We start from the raw sequence: 6,000 nt of genomic DNA on the forward strand, positions 1-6,000 counted from the left end.
GGCGTAGGGGGCCGTTAAACCCCCCCCCCCCCCTGTTAGTTAAGTCGGTAAGGGCACGGCTTCTAGGCCAGGTTAGGGGGCGGCGGAGTTGAGGCTAGTTGATGTCCATTTTTAATGGATGCGTGAGGAACTGGCCGCTGATATACAAAGCCCCCTTACAAAACTAATGAAATATATACTGGAAAGAATTCTAATCAGACCTCACCTAACTTAATCTTTGGCATATTCATAGCTAACTATTTGTAGGTAGTTTTTCGGGTACTACATACAATTAATGGGTGGGTTAGGTTACTTCTGAGGAACTTTTCCTCCTGTTTTTAATGTTTGCATAGTTAGTCGATTTATTTGATAATATCTTGGCGTGCCCTACGCTTAAATGTGTAATAACTGATTTATTGAGACTAGCTTCTTCCAACTTATAATGTGAGGACAACAAGACGAGCAGCGAGAGACTGATAATTTATTGAACATGCAACGGTCACTATATTACAAAGTGTGGACGGTTTAGTAGCCCGGGAGGGAGACTGATCTAACCGCCAAAATCATTTGTGTTTTGATTTAAATATAGATATGAAATATCAAGGCGGTAGCCTAATGAGATATACAATGTTATACATGGATAAAAAGCTCTCAAAGAGTGCAATATTGTTGTACAAAATCCACTGTGTGGAATAAAGAATAAAGTTACAATTTACAGAAAAGAGTTCAGGGGAAGGAAACATGGCGGGTAAGACTATGTCCTTACAAGTACCCCCCCCCCCCCCAGACAGCAGGCATCGTAGAAGATTGATGCGATTAATCATTGTATCGTGGATGGCGACGTAATTCCCCTCTAGTGCTTGAGCGCAGGGGAAGGTTGCTCTGGTTTTGAGGAATCTTTTTCCCCAGTCAGTGCGTGGTTTTCTCCTGTCCGGTTGATGATTTGTTCTGAGGTGGAATCCTGGGTCTACCAGGGCCCACAGTGATCTTGTTGCTTTCGATGTATGCTGGTTTTGATCGGTCGATCGTCACCCAATCTTCATGTCCGTGGACGTTCAGGAGGAAAGATTTAGCTGTTCTTTGGACAACCTCGTAAGGGCTGCGATAAGGTCTAGTCAGGGGTTGGCGGTGAGCATCGACCCAGATGAAGACGTAGTCGCAGTCATCTAGGTTCTTAGGCGTGAAGTGCCTGGTCCTGTCCTCGTATGTTTTCAGGCATGGTCTGAATTTCCTGGCGATTTCTCTCAGGTGATTCAGCTTGGTGTCATCGGTAGTTGCAGGGAAGAATTCGCCATGGACTGTCAGTGCCTCGCCACAGACCTTCTACGCAGGAGAAGGTTTGCTGTCTGCCCTGGGAGCGGTGCGAAGGCCAAGGAGGACCCACGGGAGTTGAGCTTTCCAAAGTTCGTCAGTACATCTCGCCATCAGGGCTGTCTTGAGGGTGGAATGAGTTCTCTCGACCATGTCGTTCGCTGCAGGGTTGTATGCCGTGGTGCTGTGGAGTGTCGTTCCCATCAGGTTTGCTAGAGAGAGCCAGATCTCTGACAAGAAAGCGGAACTTCGGTCCGTCGTGATATCTTCGGGGACACTGAAGCGGCTGATCCAACTTGACAGGAGAGCTTTGGCGAACGCGTGAGTGGTTGCTTCGGACATCGGAGTTGCTTCTAACCATCTAGTGGAGCGGTCGACGATCGTCAGGAGGTATCTTGCAGAACCTGAAGCCGGCAGAGGTCCCATGACGTCCACATGGATGTGTCCGAATCGTCTCGTGGGTTGGTGAAAATCACCGACTCCCGACTCGGTATGGCAGTTGACCTTATTCGTCTGGAAGTTATTGCAGGTTCTCGCCCACTCACGGGCATCTTTCTTGATTCCTGGCCAGATGAATTTTTCGGATAAAAGGCGGGCTGTAGTGCGACCCGAGGGGTGTGATAATCCGTGGATGACGTCGAAGATCTTCCTTCTGCGGGAGGTGGGAATCCATGGGTGCGGGCGGCCCTTTCTGGTGTTGCAGAGGATGGTTTCCCTGGCCGGTCCGAGGGGAGTATCCTTTTATTCGTAGCGTTGATGCTGTCGTACAATAGTCTTGGGCCTCTAGGTCATTCTGCTGTTCTATGGCGAGGTTTGCGTAGTCGATCCCCAGGTGGACTGCGTTGATCTCGATCCTGGAGAGGGCATCAACGACGGGGTTCTTCTTACCCGGTACGTAGCTGATAGTGCAGCCGAATTCTGCGATGGCTGCCAAGTGTTGTTGTTGGCAAGAGGACCATGCGTCTGAAGACTTCGTGAAAGCGTGGATCAGGGGCTGGTGGTCCGTTGCGATGGTGAAGGGCGTTCCTTCAAGCATGTATCTGAAGTGGCGGACGGCGAGGAGCTCCCTGTCGAACGTGCTGTTGAAGTGGCGGACGGCGAGGAGCTCCCTGTCGAATGTGCTGTACCTGGTTTCCGCAGGTTTGAGTGTCTTGCTGAAGAAGGCCAAGGGCTGCAGGTAACCGTTGACGATCTGTTCGAGGACAGCACCGCAGGCAACGTTGCTGGTGTCGGTGGTCAATTTCAAGGGGGCACTGTCGTCATGGTACCCCAGGGTGGTGGCTTCAGCGAGGGCTGCAGGGGACCCCAAACGAGCTTCTTGGCTTTTCCCTTTATGACGTCGTTGAGGGGGATAAGGATGTGGGCGATGATGGGGATGAAGCAACAGTATTAGTTTACCATCCCCAAAAACTCCTGAAGGTGCCGGATGGTCGTTGGGGTTGGGAATGTTTTAACGGCTTCCACCTTGGTCGATGTGGGCTTCACGCCCGCTGTGGATATTTGATGTCCGAGGAAGTCCACCCTCTTGACGCCAAATGTGCACAATCAAACCGTTCTCCTGAAGGCGTTTCAACACAGCGCGGACGTGTTTCCAGTGTCCCTCTTTTGTCCTGGAGTAGATTAAGATGTCGTCCACGTAGCAGACACAGAACGGCAGGTCCCCGAGGATGCTATCCATCAGTCGTTGAAAGGTAGCCCCTGCATTGCGTAGGCCGAAGGTTGAGTATAAGAAGGTGTAGGAGCCGAACGGCGTCATGATGGCGGTCTTAGGCACGTCCTCTGGGAACACTGGGACTTGAAAGTATGATTTAAGCAGGTCCATCTTGGTAAAAATCTTTGCCCCTTGAAGGGCGCTGGTGAGGTCTTGCATATTCGGCAGGGGGTAGTGGTCTGGCGTTGTGATGAGGTTAAGGCGCCGGTAGTCACCGCAGGGCCTCCATGTTCCGTCTAGTTTCTTTACCATATGGAGCGGAGATGCCCAAGGGCTGGACGCCTTCTTGCATATACCCATCCATTCCATGTCTTCAAAGGCCCGTTTGGCATCTTTCAGCTTCTGCAGTGGGAGGCGGCAGAAGTTGGCGTGCGTGGGAGGTCCCGTTGTTTTTATGTGGTGGTAGACCCTATGCTTAGAGAGGGATCGCGGCGACTGTCAAAGTTCCGGCTTGAAAACGTCGGGGAACTCCTGAAGAAGGGCGGCGTAGGGCTGTGCTACGACGGCGGAGATTGGTGTGATACCCAGACCAGTTCGTAGTTGGCGGGTTTGGCATGTCCTGGTGTCAATGAGGCGTTTCCCGGCGACGTCGACGAGGAGGCCATGGTGAGCTAGGAAGTCAGCGCCGAGGAGAGGGTGTCTGACGTCAGTGATGACAAAGGGCCAAGAGTAAACTCGGCCCATGATTGAGATTTTAAGCTCTTCTAGTCCCATAACACCGTATGGGAGATGTATTGGCGGCGATGAGCGAGGGGGCGTCACTGCTAGGCGCCCGGTTCAGGTTGGCCTGTGAAGGAGGGAATGTTGATTGCATACAGCCGGTATCGACCACAAGCCTACAGTTGGATACAGTGTTGAGGATGTAGAATCCGATCTTGCCCTGATCTACTGCGGCTATGGTTGATGTCGGCGGTGTTTGGCGTCAAAATTTCTTCGGGAATTTGCAGTGGGGCCTGCAATTCATTGCGTTGCCCCCAAAGTGCTGGTGGTAGAAACACCAAGTTGGGTTCGGTCTATGGTTCTGCTGCATTGTTGCGGAGGTTTCTTCTTCATCAGGGCGAGGATTTCGTCATCGTCAGCAGAGGACGCCGCCAAGGAGTCGAGGGATGAGCAGCTGAAGGAGGATGATGCGCTAAGGCGGGAGGCCTTGGAGGCTTCGTATAATTTCTGTGCCCTTGACAGGAGGTTGTTCATTGGCAGGGTGTCGGTGTAGGTGAGCTTGGCTCTCACTTCCTGCGGGAGGCGTCGGAGAAATATTTCGCGAGATAGGTTTATCTCTTGTTGTCGTCCATTGGAGTCGGTTTCTGGCAGCATGAGAAGTCCAACCAGTTTATCCCATGCTTCTACGGGAGAGGTGTCACACATAGGTCTATTGCTGAGATCAAGGCCCTTCTGTGCCCATGCAGAGACGGAAAGCGAGTATATGTTGATTAGTTTGGTTCGTAGGTCGTCATAGGATACCTGACTGGAGTGGGCGTCAAGCCAGGGGGAGATCTTGTCAAATACCTCCTCAGGTATGGAGTTCAGGACGATGTCAGCTTTGGTGCAGGGGTTGTTTAGCTTGGCGACCCTGAAGAATAGGTCCACCCTCAGAAACCAGGAGGCGTTGTTGTGTTGTGAGAATGGTGGCAGCTTGACTTTGGGGGCAGCTGAGTGGTTCCTTGGCACGATGGGCTGGGCGGCATCATCATGGTCAATTGATGCATCGGGCCAAGGGTGTGAGCTGGTTATGTCAGATATACTTATCGTTGCTGCCTCACAAAACAAAGTGGGATAAAGCCAAAAGACGTCGTTTAACGTTAACGGCAAAAGGAGATATACGAAGGAAACGCAGCCGTAATTAGTTCGTTAATGGCAAGCCAAAACTGCTATGTGTTTCCAACATCACTCCTGGGTCACCAGTTGTGAGGATAACAAGGCGAGCAGCGAGACACTGACAATTTATTGAACATGCAACGGTCACTATATTACAGAGTGCGGACTGATAAGTAGCCCGGGAGGGAGACCGATCCAACCGCCAAAATCATTTGTGTTTTGATTCAAATATAAATATAAAATATAAGATAATGAAATATACAATATTATACATGGATATAAAGCTCTCAAAGAGCACAACATTGTTGTACAAAAATCCACTGTGTGGAGTAAAGAATAAAGTTACAATTTACAGAAAAGAGTTGGCGGGTAAGACGATGTCCTTACAATATAATTGGCAGCTCCTATCAGTAAATTTATGATTAGAGTTGCAATTCAAGCACCTTGCCTCAAGTATACATTTTCCATGGTAAAGATTTGAGTGAGTATTACAAATTTTATTATTCTTACAAACTTTGGAAGTATGCCCAAGTTTAAAGCAATTAAAACATTGCAGTGGCTTCTACTTAAATGGTTGAACTTTAGTCCTTTCGTTTTCTGTCAGTGTGGAAAGGTACATCAACATCCTGGAAAGTAAGAATAATAATTGATGTTCCAGGTACTTTATGTACTTTCCACACTGTTAATGGACACATAGCCAATATCTCCTCTTCTGTGAATTTATAAAGGTATTGAAAACCACTCCCCTTCTGTAGCTAAAGTTTAGATGGGGTTTGATGTCCAATTTTATATCATCATTTACTGTCTTCAAATTGGACAGCGTAATAGACTGTGTGTATGACTCGGCATTTATCAAGTCACTTTTCTTCCCAAATCGAGATATATCTCCAGGTGCAATTGTTCTAATCCTTTCTCAGAAGGAATATGCAGATCTTAGAATAATTTCCTGTATCTCCTGGAGATTGAGCAACAAGCCACATTAGTGGTTTCGGCTTTCTTTGTGATGGCATAACTATCCCTGCGTCTTTATCAATCCAGTCTGCTGGTCTGTAGACATCCAGATCTTTAAGTACCCCATAACTCGGAGCCCCCTTAATATTCATATCTACTTTAATATTGATAATGTTAGAGCTTGCATTAAATGGTTCATCATGATTATTAAATAACCAAGAATCCCATCTATT

The sequence above is a fragment of the Palaemon carinicauda genome, chromosome 8 (assembly GCF_036898095.1).
Source record: "Palaemon carinicauda isolate YSFRI2023 chromosome 8, ASM3689809v2, whole genome shotgun sequence".
In the NCBI taxonomy this organism is placed as follows: Eukaryota; Metazoa; Arthropoda; class Malacostraca; order Decapoda; family Palaemonidae; genus Palaemon; species Palaemon carinicauda.